At 31.0% G+C, this 21242-nt stretch overlaps 2 protein-coding genes and 1 pseudogene across 7 annotated transcripts in view; 2 read left to right on the forward strand and 1 right to left on the reverse strand.

Annotated features, from left to right (window-relative positions):
* Nucleotides 1-21242, reverse strand: part of LOC148176520 (pyrokinin-1 receptor-like) — a 172210-nt gene that overhangs the window by 25397 nt on the left and 125571 nt on the right. The gene's annotated exons all lie outside the window — the stretch shown is intronic.
* Nucleotides 7397-8474, forward strand: LOC148176521 (uncharacterized; annotated as a pseudogene).
* The window catches only part of LOC148176522 (pyrokinin-1 receptor-like), a 146398-nt gene continuing 140302 nt past the window's right edge, over nt 15147-21242 (forward strand). Inside the window, exon 1 of the mRNA XM_088033648.1 lies at nt 15147-15800. The gene's annotated coding sequence lies outside the window, so the exon portion shown is untranslated. The remainder of the gene's footprint in view (nt 15801-21242) is intronic.

The raw sequence follows: 21242 nt of genomic DNA on the forward strand, positions 1-21242 counted from the left end.
AAGCTGAAAACGACAATTGCTTTTAAGTTTTGTCAAACGATTCCTAATTTTTTCTATAAATCAATTTTTTGGTGTTTTGAACTGCAAAGTTGACATTTTAGTCGTGTCCAGAGCAACGGTAACCTTTCAGTTACACTATTAAGTGCGGTAAAAAGTTAGGTTACACTGGCCATTCAGGAGTAATTGAGATGAAAGCAACCTTTACCATAATGAAGATTGATTATCACTGTACTATTTACACAAGTTATTTTACTAATTAAAATAACATTTCACCCTTTAAAATAAAATTAAAAAACATTTTTGACACCGGCGCCATCTATTAAAATATAACAAAAATCGTAAGTGTCAGATTTGACACTTCTCATGGATTTAGAAAAACGGTCAAAAATAATACAAATCTCGCACTCTTAACGATTTCACAGTTTTGTAGCAAAATGTAATAATAATGCTATCGAGCTGTAAAATCCTAGTTGCAGTGACTCGAATGTAACCTGTAATGTCGCCAATAGTATATGAAGGATCGATCATTCTTCAGACAAAACAAGGAAATGTTTGCCTACACATTTTTTTCATCGCAATTCAATGTAAGTATATCGAACTCACTTCAATTGTTCACTGACCTTCCAAACCAGGAAAATAATGAGTGGAAATCGTTGTACCTAATGTATAAGTAATTGTATGTACAATCTATTGTATTATGAATATTTAACAATATAAAAACACTTGTTACAAAAGTGGACTGTATCGTCAGAAATTTGATTGAAACCTTTTACCTTGTGCAGCAAAATCTAAGAATCAAAGCGCAGTTTCTAACACTTTTCTTCAATTAGAGAGTGTGTTAAAAGTTTCAGATTGAATTTATTTAAAACCGGTGCACTGTAGGTAACATTTTATGTTTAAAGTCGTAACATGTTTTATCTACGATCATTTAGTTATTTGTTTATAACATAGTTTGCTTTAAACAGGTTATGATAGCAATAACTGGAACTCGTGTAGTTATGAAATTTATTGCTGTGATTAGCTGAAAATCGTTTAGGGCTGTGATTAGCTGAAAATCGTTTGTTTTTAGGTACTATTAATGCATGATTTGTCAGCTGAAAGCATGCATGATTTGTCAGCTGAAAGCATGCATTAAAGTGGGCTATTAATGAATGATTTAATGTGTTTATTATAGACAACCAATTACACACGCAATTCAATAAATTATAGAGACTTCTAGCTTGATAGACATCGTTTCGAATTACACTCAAATTTGACACATCGGGCACATCCATCATACACATAACCTCACTTTAGTTTTTGTATATTTGGTTCAATCACCTTCGTACCAATTTTCTTTCTTTGGTGTATTTTGCAATATTCGATCACCGGAAAAGTTTTAAAACTAACTCTATGGTTGGTGGGCGATTAATAATCTCGCTTATTAACAGCATTCACTACTCCTCATTTATTTTGAATACCGCATTTCAAGGTCAAAATTTGTGAAAATTGTGGAGCTCTACGGCCAATTTGAGAAGATTTATCCATTGAATTGAACATAAACGAGTACTGGAACACCCAAAGACCTGTTCGTGATTGTTTGCAATACATAAATCCTCTTAAATTTGTCGTAGAGCACCACAACTGTCACAAATTATGACCTTGAAATGCGGTATTCAAAATAAATGAGGAGTACGTTTGTGCCGATTAAAATCGCTACATTGTATGTTTCTCGTCCTCTAATCACTTATAACAACTTGTATTAACGCTCTAGCGTGGCATAAGTCCGCGCATATTTCTAAGGAAAAAAAAATCAAAAAAAATATAGCATTTCAAATATACCGCCACATTCTTGCCAACCCTCGCACAACTATATCTCTAGGCGGCAGCCATACTTCATTACGTTTTGCGCGCCCAAACCGCAAGTGTGTTTGTCACCATATTTAGGTATTAATTCGTTTTTTTTTTGTACTTTAGAAGCAAAAATGGACAAACATAAACAGCATAGAGTCACCTCTGACTCAGAGGAGGAGCATGTTTCTCGCAGGAATTTTGCAAAGTGCTTGAAAACCCGGGAATTGAGGTTAGAAGAACGGGGCTATCCAGAACCTTTACCTCGTGGAATTTAGGGGGTTCGCGTGGCGATCGCAGTCACATACGGGTAAAGCTCTTGCAGAGTAGAAACCCCAGAACCCCGCACTATCCACGTGGCAAACCTCTTTCACCCCAAATTCGTGGATAGTGTTAAAGTGGCATCAATTAACTCCAGTTTCTCAAGATTGGAAATAAAACTGTCGAGTTGCTGGGGCCGTAAATCCTGAACACTCTTGGACAGGACCCATCACGTCCCCAGCTTTAAGAATTCCAACTGCATCAATCTTCAGAAAAACGCTGGTCCTATGGTCCTAGGGAGACATTATGTCCAAAATAGCCACTTCAATAAATTGCTCAGTCCTCAAAGCCCCGGAAAATGGTTCAGAACGTCCTGCTGTCATCTGCCAACTACTTACTGCTGTCATCCGCTAACAAACTACGCCAGGGTTTGACTTTTGCAGGTTTCCAAAAGCAGTTGAAAAAGGTAACCGTTTTTCAGGAAAAACGATGACAACAATTACAGTATAAGGAAGGAAACCATGAGTACCATGAACTATGTAGACTCATGTCGTTTACTAACTGACCTCTATCAAAATTATCCGTCGAACGGCGGCAAAGTTTAGGTACTTACTTACCCTTCAACATCTGTACGACAGGTTGTAACAGTAGTAGTAAAATGTACCGGGTGTTCCAGCGACTGCTGAACATAGGGAAATAACATGGGAAAATGACTAACAACGATGTCTAACGTTTCAAAACTCTTGTTCTCAGCTCAAATTGTTGATTTCCGACGTAGGTAACTTCAATATGTGCGAAAATATGGTTAAAATTTAACAAAATGTTGCGAGAACTTTGAATTCTTATTAAAAACAAAAACACCGATATTGGGCCCGTTTAGCATATTTCAAATTAATAGAAAAAACTGTATGTTTCGATAGCAAAAGGTGATCTAAAGACCTTCTGAAATTTTGAAAACCATTCATCAATTAGCTCCGGAGTTATACGGCTGTGAATTTTGAAAGTTCTGAATATGTCGTGTGACGTCACACCACGGTTAATTCAGGGTGGACAGTGAGCAATTCGGGTGAACGAAAATCATAGCACCTAAACGGCTTAAGATAATTGGTTGAAATTTTTAGAGTTAATGTTTTTTAACTTGCTTTATTTAATAATGCAAAAAAATATTTTTATCTTAAAGTATAAGAACAAAAATAAATAAAAATACAAATACAACTTTTGGAGTTTCTTAATTTGTTATCAAAAATTCTTAAAAAAACATTAAAAAATAGTTAATCTGTTTACGGAATGGTCCAACGTCATTTTCTCAAAAACTACAAATGATCGGAATTTGAAATTTTGGGTATAAAAATAAGCCTATAAAACCAATCAATTTTTCCGAAAGTGATATTTTTGATAGGATGCTCTATGTATTTAACACTTTATGAGTTATGAGTTATAAAATTGGTATAATAAATAACGATTTTTGGATTTTCTATGTCTAAAGTTGAGAAACCGTAAATCTGTCACTCAACATTGTCGCTATAAATCCTCATTCTTTCATGATTATCGTATTTTTTTGACCTACAAAAAAGCTCCGGTTTCCTTCGTTTTTGGACTAATCAATTCCTGTTCTAAATAATACTATGTACAAATCGTCGAATCTAGGATGAAGATTATGGGAAAAACAGTATCAAGGCGCGATTCCACTTGCTTGGTCTAGCCCAGACCAGTAGTAGTAGTAGTAGTAGTAATTTATTAATGTTAAAAGCCGAAACAACAGCATACACAGGTCAAGATACGCAAGAAAAAAAAAAAATACAAAATATAACAATTGAACATATTTAAAAGTATACACACACAGTTTTAGAAATTAAAAAGATTAAAATGAGTCAATCAAAAGTTGTTCACTACACTAACATGTTAAAATTACAATTAAAATAATCGTCTATTGAAAATAGAGCATGTTTACATAAAAAAAAATTCAGTTTGCATTTAAAAACTTTTTCAGTTGCTACTGAAAAAGTTTTTAAATCCAAACTGAATAGGTGTGCTCACCTAAAATTTGTCGGCAGCACATTGTAAAATTTTATACACGAATATTGGAAGCCAGTTTGTGTCCTGCGTAACCGATTATATATCGGGACTAGATTTTCTCTGTGTCTAGTATAGTGTCCATGTACATCTGTAAACCTCTCAAAATTGTTTATATTCTGTTTGGCGTACAGAATGCATTGGTACACAAATATAGCCGGAAACGTTAGTATATTGTTTTTGATAAAAATCTCTTTACAGTCAGCACGGTAATCTAGGTGAAAAACAATACGTATAGCTCGTCTTTGAAGAGCAAAGATTCTTTGAGTACATGAAGAGTTTCCCCAGACCAAGACACCATATGAAAGTGCAGAATGAATTAACGCGTAATAGGCAGTCAGAAGGGTTGTTTTAGACATGCTTGTTGCTAGTTGCCGTAATAAAAATATATTTGAACTTAGTTTCCTACATAATTCTTCTCCATGATAGTTCCACAGCAACTTAGTATCTAACTTTAACCCGAGAAATCTAGTGCTTTCTTCATAATTTTTGCTAATTTCATGTGTATTTTTATTAAGAGTGTATAACAGTTTGGAAGTTTTCTTATCATTCAAAGATAAACCATTGCTACAGAACCAATCAAAGGCGTTCGACTGGGTCTGCTCACTCAATATATGCAGTTGTCTTGCATCAGTTCCACAGTTTAGTATCGTAGTATCATCGGCATAAAGTATCACCTTTGAGCTACTTAGGTGTGATGGTAGATCGTTTACGTAAATAATAAACAGCAGAGGTCCTAAAATGGATCCTTGAGGCACACCGTGTTTTATTGTTAATAGTCGCGATAATTGGTCATTGCTTCGAATTTGTTGTGTCCCATTGCTCAGATAGGATGATATGAGTCCGCAGGCTGTTGGGTGTAAATTGTAGCAATATAACTTACGTAATAATATTGTATGAGACACGCAGTCGAACGCCTTTGAGAGATCCAAAAATGCCGCTGTTCCATACTTTCCATCATCGAAAATTTCAACAATTATATTACATAATTCAGTCAGGGCATCAGAAGTGCTTTTATGTGATCTAAAACCAAACTGACTAGGGCTTAGTAAGTTCGAGCTTTCAAAGTAGTCATGTAACTGTGTCGCCAGTATTCTTTCAAAAATTTTAGATATAATAGGAAGCAGCGAGATGGGCCTGTAATTATTTGGATCTTGGTTATTTCCAGGTTATTTCCAGACCAGACATCCAAGATTTTGAGAGACGTTTTTATAACTTTTCAGTCCCTTTCTGCGTAGTCAGAGGTGCAATTGCATGTTAATGTTTTATTTTATGTTTTAAACACAGAAAGGGGCTGAAGAATTATAAAAACGTCTCTCAAATCTTGGATTTCTGGTCTGGTCTGGGCTAAACCAAGCAAGTGGAATCGCGCCTTCAGAGGAGCAAAGTTTGGAGCCTGCAAGTCCATTTCCTCAACTTTCATAAATTCGGCAGCGTGCTGATATGACATTATCAGTTATCACTTTTTATACAAGCTCGTTTGATCAAATACCGGTATGAAGTCATCCAAAACGGTGCTAAAAATGTTGGATGCCCGATATTTCCCAGCTACAAGAAAATTATATTGCCCAAAAAAAGTGCAATTTTTGTAATTGCACTATCACAGATACTTGGGCAAGTTCGAAACAAAAATGATAGGAGTATAATGTAATGTATGTACTTATTTACGACTTCACCTGTGCCGTTAAGAATGACTAAAGTTTTTTCAATTGCGACCAGACTACGTCTTTTTTCAAAAGCTTTTCGAAGCTTTGACCTATGTGTTGCATATCTGCATGTTTGACAGCCAAATATTTATGTGGTAAAACGCCGGGTTTCATTATGATTTTACCACTTTTCGTCTTTAAGAACATAATTTTCAATATCTTCTTCTATTAATAAAATGTGACAACAGTCTACTGCCTTTATTTGAAACAAAATCACTTTGCTGCATAGCTCTTTAACAAGTTATTCTTGTTTTTTCATTTTGAAGAAGACTGATAAATTGTGTATCAAGTGCTATTACCGATGTGTTTCTAGTTACATTGGAAACTACATCTCTTTTGTATAGCATTTTTAAAATTCATATTATAATGCAAAATCCGCTAGGCTCTCAGATATTTAAAACAACAGGAATTTGGAGTAATGCTGAAATGTCTCAAATCGGGCATCAGTATGGAGTGCGCCGAGTACCGTGGAGTGACGTCACGGCTAGCCACGCCCCGGGATTTTTTTTAAGGGTGAAAGAATTGCCGAAAAAATTTAATTTTGTGGGAATCGGTTATTTACGCAAAGCACTTTCAAATTATGAAATAAAAAAAACTCTGAACCGGCCCTTTGACTGTGTTCTTCTGTTCGACAGTCTCTGCCATATATTTTTTGTCGTTTCAAACATGCATTTGGACTCTTGGTGAAGCAAATAATCCGTTCACAATGCTTGAAAACGAACCAACCAATAGCGTTTGCCAAATCCAAAGTAAAATAGAGATTCCATCCGCATCAGCCTACCGAATAACAAAAGTACACAAATTTAAAAGCTTCAAGATGCAAAAACACCAGAGATTACGCCCTGCAGACTATTTTCCACCTATGGACTTTTGTGAAACAATGGTTACTAAAATTAATGACAATAAAGGACTTTTGAGAAATGTGTGTTTTACGGTTGAATGCACGCTCACATGAAGTGCGAAACCCAATAGTCAAAACAATCGAATTTGGGCTTTAAAAAATCCACATCGAAATCGACAGAGGAGGGCGTCAGTCCGAAAACGTCTGGATTGGTCTTCTGGGTCATCGCATTATTGGACCATTCTTTATAAATGGCTCGTTGACAGGGGCGCGATACTACCAATTGCTGACGACAAACGTGTTTCCAGCCATCGGCATGAACGAAGATAATTAAATCATGGTTCCAACCAGACGGGGCACTTAGCCATACCTCTCAACAAAATACAAGGTGTTTATAAATGTTTCTGGCATCAAGGGTGGCTCTGGAATTCCTATCATTCACTATTTTGCCGTTTCATTCTTATAGTGAATATAACTATATTATTGAAAACGTCACTTATGTTAACGTCGTTTCAGTATCGGCTTTTTGTCCAAGTTTTTAGGCTCTAAACCTTAACTAAAACAGTTTTTTTCAAAACTCACTTTGCTCTAATTTCATCTTTTGAAGATAAATTATTGAATTATTAAGGGTATCACAACACTATTCGTAATTTTTTCAGTATTAATTGTGAAATAATTGGATAAGATGGTCTACTCTTTGGAGCAGAACACTTTCATCATAATGTCCTACTATCGATCTGGCATTTTGGTAAATGGCGAATGGCAATACTCGGTTGTGGCATGCAAAGATCAGTTTTTGGCTAAATTCCCTGACATTCAAGTTCAGGAAAGATGTCTGATAGCTCATACTCGGGGTGTGGTTCACCGGTTTAATCTAACTGGCAATGTAAACAAAGGAAAGGCAACTGGTAGATCTCCAGTGGCGTATGAAGTAGTTGAGGATTTGCGTCAACGCGTTGAAGAAAATCCACGAATTTCCTTAAGAAATTTATCTCGGCAGTCAGATGTACCACTTAGCACATGCCAAAAGATTCTTAAAAAGAACTTGCACTTACATCCCAACAAGATTAACATTATGCATGAATTGTTACCTATTGACCCCCCTGCAGTAGAATACTGCAACTTGTTCCAAAATAATCTGCAAGATGATAAAATTAATTAAATTTAACATTTTTCACGGACGAAGCGTGGTTTCATTTGTCCGGTTACGTTAATTTCCAAAATTTCAGAATTTGGTCCACTGAAAATCCACATGAATTTGTTGAAACACCGTTACACCCTCAAAAAATTGGAGTTTGGTTAGCGGTATCACGCAGGCGTGTGGTTGGCCCCATTTTTTTTAATGGTACTCTCACTGCGACAAGGGATAGAGAAGAAATTTTGGAAATCTTTATCAATCAATTAAACGATAAAGAACTCCAGCATGGTTATTTTCAGCAAGATGGCGCTACAGCCCATATTGCAGGTGCTACTTTGAATTGGTTGGATGAATTTTACCCTAATCGCATAATATCGAAAAGACGGTATCCCGAATTTCCACCACGCTTTCCGGACTTGACACCATTATATTTTTCAGTATTTGGGTATTTAAAAGACAAAGTGTTCCGACCGCAATTAATAATTTGGAAGATCTTCAACAAGAATTTATTCGTGGTTATGAGACTATTCATGAAGAAATGTTACAGAATATTTTCGAAAATAAGCGAAGACGAGTACAATTGTGTTTACAAGAAAATGGTGAACATTTTCAACATCCCTTGTAAACAGCATATTTACAAGATTAGAACAAAAAAGAGATTGATGTTGTCTGCTTTAAGGACTTATTGTTTAATTGTGTTAAACAAAATAATTGTGCGACATTTGTAACAATTTCATTTTTTGTAACTCAGCAGGTTCAGAATTGTTAAAGAAGTGCAGCGTCTACAGATTTTAGGTTTAAAGTAATTTATTCAATAGTGTATGGAATATGTGGTGTTAAAACATTCCAGTCTTGATGTTACAAGGCCATTTTTAAAACGCCGCTTTAGGCTCGATGTCTCTTTAGCGCGAATGTGATGGTGGTTTGTTCTTCTTTTAGTTCTAAGTGAAAGAGCAGAAGAAGTTGAACTTAAATAGCGGTCAAGCCCGACTCATGATGTGCTTCTCCCATTTGCGTTACAATCAGGGAAGACCGTAGAAAGCCTTCATCAGAATTTTATGATAAGTAAATAATTTACGGTAAATTTGAAAACGCTTGGAACTGCATAAGTTCAATACGATTGAATATGTTGAGAACAACATTGTTATCAAAAATACAATTTATTCCCAAATACCAAATGTCGTCACAAATGCTGACGCGCGTTTCGATAGCAATGCTACCATCATTAAAGCGATTAACTCAGTTTAACCATCGCTCTGATGATGATAGCATTGCTATCGAAATGCGCGTCAGCATTTTTTGACAAAATTTGGTGTTTGAGAATGTTCAGAAATGTATAAAAAATTTACTGTACCGACATGATTTTGACAACTACTTTGATAAAATAGCGTTTTTTCTTCTCAAATTTTAAACATGATTTGCATTTAAGGTTTAAAATAAAAATAGAAATGTCATAAAAATTTTTAATTAGCGAGTGTTTTCTCAAAAACTCAAAAATCGATAAATATTCCAATTCTTAGGTGTCGCCAAACTAACACTAGTAAAAAGCAAATTTTTGCATCCGATTCTGGAGCTTGATGAACCGTAACGTATGCAAATTTGCAAATTTTTAGCTTCTAAGTGTTAATAAGAAATTTTTAAAAAGTCAAGATCGAATAAGTATATTTAAAATTTTTTGTCAAACGCCTTTCAAAAATTCCAAATAGCTGCAAATTATTCTGAAATTCTTAGAAAGGATTGCAGTTGATCCGTTTAGTGGAAATTGGATTACCTGTGTTTAACCTAACCTAATGACTTTACTTTGACTGTTACCGACTGCCGCTGTTTGGCAAATTTTTATACTGGGTTCTGCAACACTGATAAACACCCCCAAAATCGTGTTTAATTAAAAATAAAAATTTGCAAATTTACATACGCTTAACGGTTGATCATATTCCAAAATCGGATGCAAAAATTAGTTTTTTATCAGTGTTACTTTGGCGTCGTGACACCTAAGAATTAAAATATTTATCAATTTTGGAGTTTTTGAGAAAACACTCGGTAATTTAAATTCTTTATGACATAACTGAATAAAAATTTCTGTTTTATTCTAAACCTGCAAATCATGTTTAAAATTTGAGAAAAAAAAACGCTGTTTTATGAAGGTAGTTTTCAAAATTATGTCGGTGCAGTAAATTTTTTGTAGTAAAAGTTTTTATACATTTCTCAACATATTCAATCATATTAATCTCATGCAGTTCCTGCAGTTCATGCAGTTATCTTGTTATCAAATTTACGGTAAATTATTAACTTACTATAAAATTCCTCTACTTAACAATTAATACAAGTGAAGTAACACTTTTTTTATTTTTATAGTTTTATTATTGTCTTTTTTGACGTGTTAAATGCATTCTCTGCCAATTTAACTCAGCAATGAAATGAAAAAAAAAGTGCTGAAACTGCCACGAAGTTGTGATATCTTTATATCTTAATTTTTACATAGCAAACTATATTTGAGAGTATTTTGGTTATATTTTCTTGAGATTTTGAAATCATAATTTATGAAAATTGAAAAAATTGTTTAAAAATTTGCGTTTTTGAGGGCAAATACCACGTATTTTCACTTCAACTGACCACATACCTGTCGGATAATCTTCTACCCTTATAACTATGCGGTAAATATTGGGGAAAATCAATTTGCCAACTTTCTCCAAGATACCACGTTTGCCAGAGCTAAAGAACTCGACGTTGGAAACCAAGGGTTTTATTCTCGGTTGCCGAGCGGGCGGGTAAAATATCGGAAAGGTTCAATCTATCGGCAAGATTAATAATAATAAACATATTTTAATTTTTCACTTTTTCCATTTCAATATTCATTTTTTTTATTTCTTGGAAACGACGTTGAAGAGGTGAAGAGGTGCCAGGGGGCAAAATAACCTCGAAGCCTTATTTTAATTTGTTTTATTAATTTTTTGTTTACAATAAAGTTAATTTTTTTTGTTTGTTTTCTTTAACTTGTGACTTTTTTATTTACATTGATTCATCAATCATTACATTCAATCTTTAATCTATCTTAGAAAAACAAAACCAAATTGTGAGATTTTAGCAATTAAAACATGCCGGTCGAAATTGCGAAATTCGTCGTTCATGAATTTACGACTGTGTAAATTAAAACCTCACAAATATCCTTGGTCAGGTCAGGTCAGGTCAGGTCAGGTCAGGTCAGGTCAGGTCAGGTCAGGTCAGGTCAGGTCAGGTCAGGTCAGGTCAGGTCAGGTCAGGTCAAATCAGATCACTTTCCTCCCATCCCAACATATCTGCCCCAATTGGAGACGTTGCAATTTTAGCTAAATAGGGCTTTATGCTTTAAACATAATGAAGTATGGCTGCCGCCTTTAGAGATATAATTGTGCCAGGGTTGGCAAGAATGTGGCGGTATATTTGAAATGATATATTTTTTTGATTTTTTTTCCTTAGAAATATCCGCGGATTTGGGCCCAGCTAGAGCGTTACTACAAGTTATTATAAGTGACTACTCGGACGAGAAACCTTATTCAATTATAATCGAATTTCATTAAATTCATTTGATTAAATAATTATTAATCGCTTTCATTAACCAACTTGTTCGTTAAATAGCTATTTCGCCATAATTCAATGTTTCAATGTCTGACAACTGTCAGATTTTACTTTGACAAATAAAAATTTACTAAAGTCAGTAAAATTTTTGTGAATTTCGAAATTTCGAAAACACAGTTTTAGACATTGCTAGACATTGCGGAGCCGTAACCCTAAATCTCTTTCCAAAAAAAATCAAAGGATCATGTCTACTTTTTGTGGTCGTAGATAAAGCATAGTTTTACACTCGCATGTCATGGCCCTTATTTACTCGATTGATTTACTGTACTCCCTCGTATTGTAAACGCAACCTCCTGGACCCTAAAGGGTCGATTTCAAGTGTGACTTGCGTTACTGCAAATCCAATTTGCAACATAGCAACGCCAATCGCATTGCTCAACCTCGACAACGGTTGCAAATTTGCGTTAAAATCGACCTGTTAGTTCTAATTTTTTGACCTTTTGACCTTTTGTTTATACGTCGAACAAAAAGAATTAAATATTGGTAATGTTCACCCCTTAAAAGTGGGCGGCATTTTAAAACAGTTGCTTGAATTTGCATGCTTGAGCAATGAGGGTGCTAAAGTAGGGCGAAATAGAATTAAAATCGTCTTTATAAGTGCTCAAGCAGCCAATCGATTGGCTCAACAACAAAGTTTTTAAAAATATAACTTGGTTGTGTATATCTCGCGGCATTTATGAAAAAAAAAGGTCTTTAAGGATGAAATATGGATACGGACATCTCAGACAAAAAATTACAGATTTGTATAAAGTCTGAAAGTAGCAAAGATTAAAAAAAATACACGAGTAATAGAAAAAACGGGCGATAAAGGCTATTGAAGTTATAGTTGCATTAATCATAGTAGGTATATTATGTAACAAGTTTTATAAACGTCGCTTTACTTAAAAGTCACAAATACATTTAGACACGAGCGAAGCGAGTGTCTACAATAGTATAAACGTGTTACATACTATATTTTTTCTACGACCTCAAATTATTAAAACTAAAATATGAAACCTTTATTGAAATTACCAAATTTTGATTACCAAGAACTTATTTGAAACCACCGAAATCACAATTCAATATTCAACTAACTGTCAATTTAATCCGTGGCTAACTTTAACTTGTGACTATAATGACGGCGCCAACTTGAGCGCCACTTTGGTCACGAGTGACCCGATGTGTTGAAAATGTCACCTTACGTCACTAAGATGGCGACTTAAAACGGTATTTTAAATACGGTCGTAGAAAATGTTTAAAATATAGAAATATTTCAATCGTTAGTTACAGTACAAGCGTCAAAAAGACGTAATAGTCAAGTCAGTTTAATGTAAGCGAGCTTTCGCTATGAGCTTTTCGCGAGAGTACTGTACATGAAAATAATAATCAGCTGTTTTCCTACTTGAATCCGACATTTTCAAATATTTCTGCCATTTTAAGTACCGTAAAGTTATGTAGAAACTTAATATTTCATTTTTTTTTCTAAAAAACGACAAATGATAGGATTTTGAAATTTAGGAACAAAAGTAAGCGGTTAAGACAAATTGAACGGCAATATTCACATTTTTGTGACACTTCCGGCTCCGGTTATATTTGAAGTAATACTCAATTTGCTTATTTTAAGTTTAATAACATTATGTATTATTACATTTATTTATATATATTTTATTTTTATAAAAAAACGCACTAAAAATCGAACTTTGTACAATTTGTTTCATTTGTTTTAAAATTTTCGAATTTAGCACAACTAATTCGAGTGTCTTAAATAGTAATGCCTGCAAATTGTAGAATTTTTGCTTTAAGCAAATCTGAGTAATAGAATTTAAAAACGATCTGTGTATTTTGAAGTCGTTCAAAAAATGAAAATGTCTAAAAATTTTATTTTATGTTTTAAAATTATGTAATGCTGTGTGGGTAATAAGCAATTCAATGGTAATAAGGTTTTAAAAGTTTATATCTTTAGCATTTAAACCGACAAAGTTACAGATACATATTAATAACATTTTTGGATTTTAGCATTCTTGCTTTAAATTTGTGCATTTTGAAGTCGATCAGAAAATAAAAGTGTATGATGTAATTTTGTGTAAATAATATGCAATACAAATTTACTAACGTCTAAAATTTCATTCTTTTAAGATTAAAACCGTCAAAGCTACAGGATTTAACAAAAATTTGAAAATAAAAAGGTTTGTTCCATTAAAAAAATTTGATCTAATATTTTCTAATTTAGCACAGTTAACGCAAATGTCTTAATTAGCAATACCTATAAATTTTAGAGTTTTTTTCATTAAAAATATTGGATTTGTGGAATTTAGGACCAATCTGTGCATTTTGACGTCGTTCTAAAAATGAAAATGTCTCAAATTATTTTTCTTTTTTCTAAAATTATGTAATTTTGTGTGGATAATAAGCAATTCAATTTTATTGAGGTCCGGAAATTTGATTGGTTTGGCATTAAAGCTGTCAAACTTACAAGATTTAATAAAAATTTTGGAAAAAAAGGTTCGCTCCAGTAATTTTTTAAAATTTGTGTTATTTGATTTAAAATTTTCTAGTTAAGCATAGTTAATTCGAATGTTTTAAATAGCAATGCTCTCAAATTTTAGAATTTTTGAATTAAAAATGTCAGAGTTACAAGCTTTAAGACCTATTGTGTATTCTAAGGTTGTTCAAAAAATGAATATGTTTAAAATTTTCTAAAATTTGTCTAATTAGTTCTAAAAGTTTTTAATTTAGCAGAATTTATATGAATGGCCTAAATAACAGCACCCTTAATTTTTAGAGTTTTTGCATTAAGAATATCAGAGTTATGAAATTTGGGAGTAATCTGTAGATTTTGAATTCAATCTAAAAATGAAAATGTCTAAAATTTTTATTTGATGCTTTCAAGGATGCTCTAAAATTATTCATTTTTGTAAATATAATAAGGAATTTAATTTTAGTAACGTCCTTAAATTTCATTCTTCTAGAATTAAAACCGACGGAATTGCAAAATTAATTGAACATTTTGGAAAACATCTTTTGCTTTAAAAGTTTTGTTTAAAAAAAGCAAGTTGGTTGACTTCCTGTAAAACCGAAAGTGTCAGGAAAATGTGAACATTTTCATTCGGGTTACTGTTCCCAAAATTTTAATTTTCATCATTTGTAGTTTTTGAGAAAGGTAACCTTTTAAGGAGCACCTGTATGAAGAAGAATCTAATAAAAATATGGGAAATTTATACTGAATCAAAAAACTATATGGAGAAAATATAAAAAAAAAAACGAAAAAGAATTCTATAGAATCAATAGAATCGTAATAAAAAAAGATTAAGAAAAATCAAAAAAACTTGAGACAGTATCCAGAGAATAGAATATAAAGTATTTAAGATACATTTAAGAAACGCAATGGTTTTAATCAAAATCCATAAGAAATAGAAACATAAAGAAATAAGTCATTCACTATTTGGAAAAAATGTAGATAATCCAAATAAAGTAATAAAAAATTAAAACAGAACCAAAAGAAAAATACAATTAAAAAAAAAACGATATACGATTGACGATTATTTGTGTACAAAATCTTATAATTTTGACAAGTAATTGACAGGAGTACCAACTTTCAGCAGACCGGTTTAATAAAACTCTTAAAACCATTGACATTGAGACTAGTTATTTTTGTTACAAATATTTAAAACACAGTTTTTGCGAACTCATCGTTGCTATTTGCAGCACTGCTTTATTAGTTATCACGGCAATTTTTACGATTGTGTCTGAAAAAGACTAACTTTAGGAACTTATACGATTTCTTAAAATATTTCTTTTTGCGCGCGTATAAAAAAACTTTTTTCAACCGGAAAACCGAAGTAAACCTCTTCAAAATCACGGAACTGAACACCAAATTCGACTCGACCTTCCACCTTGCTTCATCAGCTCGTAACATGTAATTTATTCTAATTTTTACATTTGTGGCATCCTTGAGAAAGACATTTTAACACCACCAGCAAAGTTGCAAAATACCAGTTCCAGTTTAGTATCAAAATCGCCCGTCGTGCCGCTCCACGGACTTATTTCACTCCTATTATCATAATTGATTTAATTCCGATCATTTTTTGTCAAATAATACATCAACTAGTTATTAAAGATTTTTTTCTGGTAGTTCTGACCTTAAGGAAGAGCTTGAACTCTACGTCACCGGGTACCGGTTCTAGTTTGAAAAATTATGAAATTGTGGAACGTCAGAAGCAGTTTGGGTTCGGAGGAGTGATCGAGTGAATTTTCGGCGGTTATCAGTTTTATTACAAACGTTTCGTTATTTTATTTTCTTTGTGTTTACTGTTCCCGTTAAAGTTATCACGTTGGCTGCGATTTTTCATGACAAAAGGTGAGTGTTACTTTAGGGGCACTAAAACGCCAAATTATCGTATTTGAAGCGAATATCAGGTTTTTAAAAATCTTCAAGGTTATAAGGCAGGTATCAAAACAAAGAGGCAACGACACAACTGAAATAAAGAAAAAATATTTAATTCCATGTCAGTTTCATCTGACCACAAATTGAAGAAAATTAGTTATTAATATTTATATTAAAGTATCGTTTATTTGTTTCCTGTTGCTATTGTCGTTTTTGATATTGGTAAAAAATTTAATCACAATCTGTTCACTTTTGTAAATAATAATTAGTGGCCCCCCGACTTTATATTAGAATTATAATTTATATTTCGAAACTAATTCCATTTTAATTGCAAATAGGTAGTAATAATAAAAATAAAGTTGAATAATATAGTTTGAAATTCAAATTTTTATTAACGCTGCTCAGTTATCTACATGTTAAATTTATTTTATACAATTTATGCGTATAGAGATCGTTAATTTAGATTTATTGTGCTTAACTGTAAAGATGTTATGTCAAAGTTTCATCGTTCAACTAATAAAATTAACAACTTAAGGAAATTTAATAGACAAAATTTTGAAAAAAAATGGTTAGAAGCTGTAAATTATTTTTATTGTTTTTGTGCTTTACTATAATATAATTCCGTACTCCACAAAATACATACGAGGTTAACCTCGCATTAAAATTACCATTTTAGCAAAATTTGCAATTAAATATTGAAAAAGTTTGGTTTCTTTTGAAAATAAAAAAAAAGTTCAACTTTTTTTTTATTCAAAAAATTTGTAATTTAGCACAGTTAACAACCATTTTAGAGGTAGTGCAGTGTTCAACTTTATTTATCATTAAAATACCTACTGTTGCCAAAATTTAAAAAAAAAATTCGTGTTTGTATCGAAATGTTTGTTTGCTTTGCGATTTCCTAATTTTTCAGTTAATATTCTCCTCCAAAAGCAAACGAAGTGTCAACGTTCTAGCGTTAAAATTACTATTTCGGCGGAACTTTATATTAAATTTTGAAAAATTATGTTTTTTGCAAAATCAAAAATTTTCTTAATTTTGTTTCTTATTCAAAAAAAGTAATTTAGCTCTGTATGTAAAACACCCGTCTTAGAGATCGTACAGCATTTAAACTTTAGTTATTATTAAAGTTTCGACTGTTGCAGAAGTTAAAAGAGAAATTGTAAAATTTTAATTTCTTGTTTAAATGAAAATTTTGAGTTTTTTGTCAATTGCATTCTAATTTTCACTATAAAGTTATAATTTATAAGCTGCTTAAAAAAAAACGAGAAAAAAATGTGGACATTCTAACGTTAAAATGACCATTTTTACAAGATTTGACATAAAGTTTTGAAAAATTTTGTCATCTAACAAAATCAAAAATTTTAAACATGTTTCTCTTATTAAAATAAATTGTAATTTGGTACAGTTAATATCCCATCTTAAGAATAGTAAAAAAACTAAATTTTATCGTTCAGACATTAATATTTCTACTGCAAAAAAATTTAACAAAAATAAATATAAATTTCTAGTTCCGTGTGTACATAAAAATCTACTATTTTTGTGCCCCATATACAATTTTATTACTTATAACTTATAATATAATGTTCTGCAGTTGTTAAGCAGAAAAACAATACGCTTGTTTTTTTAATTTGACAGAAATACCAATTTCAGAAGTGGTGCAAGAATCAAACTGTATTATCTTTTTTAAAAAATTCGTCTAATTAAAAATTAAATTTAGAAAAATATTAGTTCCTCTTGAAATTTCTAATTTCAATTTTTTTTCTTTTTTTTTAATTTTTTATTTTATCTAAAATAGTAACTAAGCACCACATTTATTAAAATTAGAAACAACAGATTAACAGATTAAAATTAACAGATTAACAGATTAAAATTTCGATGTTTTTTTAGTACAATTATCACATACAGAAAATTTTATAAAAAAAATAGAATAATTTGATTCGTTCTAAAATGGATAAAACAGTTTTTGAGCACTTCAACAATGTAATAGAATTTTTCTGATGGTGAAATTTAGTACTCAATTTTAAAAAATTTTTGATTGCCCCAAAATTGCAAATTTCAAAAACATTTCATTCTTGCTCCAAAATGTAGTAATTTAGCACCTTAAAACTGGTGAAAAAATTCTAATAATTTTTTCTTGTTTAAAAATTTTGTAATTTAGCAGTTCACAGTGGCTAAAAGCATTAAATTTCATTCCTTAAATGTTAAAATATTAAAATTGATGGAATTTACCTATAAATTTTACAAAATTTTAGTTTGTTCTAAATAAAGAAAAATAAGTTTTTTAATAATTTTTAAAACTTCGTATTAAGCAAAGCAAAAGTAGTACCAAATTCTGTTTTCATTGCATAAAATTTTTCTTGATGGAATTTAATCTTAAATTTTAAAGAATTCTGATTTGTTCCAAAATTGCAAATTTCAAAAAGTTTTTTTTTGGTCCAAAATTTAGTAAATTAACACCGCCGATTTACAGAACCTATGTTAAAATTTTAATTTTGATTAAATACGTAACATCATCATGTGACCGTTTTTCTCCAATAAATCGTCAAATCAGTTGCGAGGTTAACTTAATTTTAATTATTATTGTGTAAATCGGCCTTAGATGTAATAAAAATTCTAACTTTATTACTTTAAACTAAAAAATCCCAAATCGGTGGAATTTATTAATAAATTTTACAAAATTTTTGGTTTGTTCCAAATCATTAAAAATTTCATGATTTGTTAGTTATTTTTAAAATTTTGCAATTAAACATTGTTAAATAGATTGTGCTAGTTTCTGTTTTCATTGTTCTGACATTAAAATTATTCCAGAATTTAATAGAAAAAATCAAATTTCCTAATTTTACGTAAAAATGTAAATTTTCAAAATTTGTCTATTTTGCTTCAACATGAACAAAATTTTATGAGCACTTCAAAAATAATACGAGATTCAAATTTTGTTGAATAGAATTTTCCTAGTGGTGAAATTTAGTTATAAATTTTGGAGAATTTTGGTACAAGTCAAAATTATAGATTTCTAAGTTTTTTTTTTTCCCCCAAAATTTTGTAATTTAGCACATCAGATGTAGTAAAAATACCAAAATACCAGCAAAAACGATTGTGCTAAATTAGCATCAAATTATTGCAAAATTTTATAGAAATAAATTGACAAAAAAGTAGTCACATGTTACTTTAACATGGCGTTAAATAGTTCAGGTTAATTACATAAAATTTCAAGATGTTACATTTACAACTAAAAAAAACAGCAAATTCAGAAATTCACTAAAAAATACATTAGCATTTTATGTCACCTTCGTCTCTTCATTTGGATGGAATGAGAACCAACTTCTCAAATGCTGTCTTTGGATAACAAAAAAATATGAAAAAGAAAAACTTTTAAAAATAAAGATTTTGCTTGTTAAAACATATGTACTTACTAAAGATTCTGAAATTGATTTGTTGTTATTTTACATTGTACTAACAGTGTAACATGACGCCCCATTAACCCAACCTTTCACTATTGACCCAATCGATCCAGTTCATTACTTACCCGCCAAAACTCCAATATTTGTTCAAGCAACCGAACAAAGTTAATTTACAATAATTACAACCCAAATTCTCCTATTTCAAGTTTTTCACGCTGAATTTTCCGTTTAGTCAGTAAAAAGCACAAACAAGGAAAATAAATTATTAATTGAAAAAAAACAACATAAAAAAAAGTAAGAAAATGAAATTTTAAATATTTATAAAAAAAGTGAAAAATCTTGTTTTCAGCTTTCTTTGTATGCCTAAGTATTGCGATGACAAAATCTCTGTCTTATTTATTTCAAAACTTGGCTGAATACTAACGTTTCCATTTCGATGAAAGTTTCCACTAACCGAATTGGATGTGTGGTTTTCATGAAAATGGGAAATAAGAAGCTGGGGGTTATTTACTTGCTTTTTCTTTCTTTGAGATGAGTTGAAAATAGGGATGATATGATTTTGCTTGATTTTATTTGGATGCTAAATATTTGCGTGTATGTTTGGGAGCTTTGACAGAGTTTTAATGCACATGCACGGATCAAATTTTCTTTTCATGGACGTTTCATTAGCTGCAAATATACTTCAAACAGAATGAGGCAGTGCTTTGTTGTCACTAATTAATATAAAAACATATAGGGTGGTCCACCACAAGTCTATGTAAACCGTTTTATAAAAATTAAAAAAACGACTTTGTAATTCTCCAAACTTTGTTAACAAGTTTAGAAAAGTAAGTAATTTTGCTTTCTCTAAATAGTAAAAGTTTTTGGAATTAAATCACCGGATCGACAATTTTTGGAATTTTACAGCAACATTATATCTACAAATTTTAACATTTTTATTTAAGAACAGAACTACATTTTTTTTTAAATTTTAAATTATGCTTGCTTGAAATAAAAAAATCTAAAATTGGTTTTGCTGTTTCCATGACTTTCTAATTTTAACAAGTTTGAAGTAGTAGCCTCTAAAAATTTTAAGATTTTGGTTTAATCGACAACTAATTTACAAAAGTTTTTTCAAAATTTCGAAATTTAACTTACATTAAGACATCAAAACTTCTAAAATTTGTCGCGACTGTTTTGTAATTTGACAAATGTAGAAAGCAAGTTATGGTTATATTTTTTAGAAATTAATTCAATTAATTTCCTGAAATTATTTTTAAAATTTCGATTTCACTAAAAATCAAAAATCTCTTGAATCACTACCGTTTAATCAATAATTGTGTAATTTCACAACTTTTCAAACATAATTCAATTAAAAACTGATTTTCTAACATAATATCACAGATTTCTAGAATCAATATTACCAAATCGATAATTTTAGAATTTTACAGTTCTAACAAATTACAGTTTAAGTAAGAATTGGGGTGCACAAAAATGTTTTTGAAATTTCAAAATTTGCTTGCTACAATTTGTTTCTCTTTTCTAATATCTTAAAAATTCTCCAAATTTTGTCTAAAAGTATAGGGTAATAATAACTGATTTACAAAAGTCATTAATTAAAAATTTCAAAATTTTGCTTAAATTTAATAAATTAATAATTAAAATTTCCAAAATTTGTCTTGATTATTTTTGTAATTAGACTAATATAAAAACCACAATTAAGGTGTAGCATTTTCCATAAATTTTAAGCTTATAAATCAATTAAAAAATAATACTAAAAATTATTTTCAAAATTTGATATTTTGCTTATTTTAAACAGTAAACATTTTTTTAGAATCAGTTACGCCCAATCGATAATTTTGTAATTTTACTTCTATAAGAAAACATTATTAAAAAACAAATTATTTATAAATTATAACATTACATTGTTATTAAAAAGTGTATTACAAAAACCTTTTTAAAATTTCAAATTGTGCTTGATTTCAAAAAAATCTAAAATTTGTTTCACTTTTTCAACATTGTAATTCTCCACATT

This window comes from Gnatocerus cornutus, chromosome 4 (assembly GCF_029298725.1).
Source record: "Gnatocerus cornutus isolate USDA-ARS CGAHR chromosome 4, icGnaCorn1.1, whole genome shotgun sequence".
Taxonomy (NCBI): Eukaryota; Metazoa; Arthropoda; class Insecta; order Coleoptera; family Tenebrionidae; genus Gnatocerus; species Gnatocerus cornutus.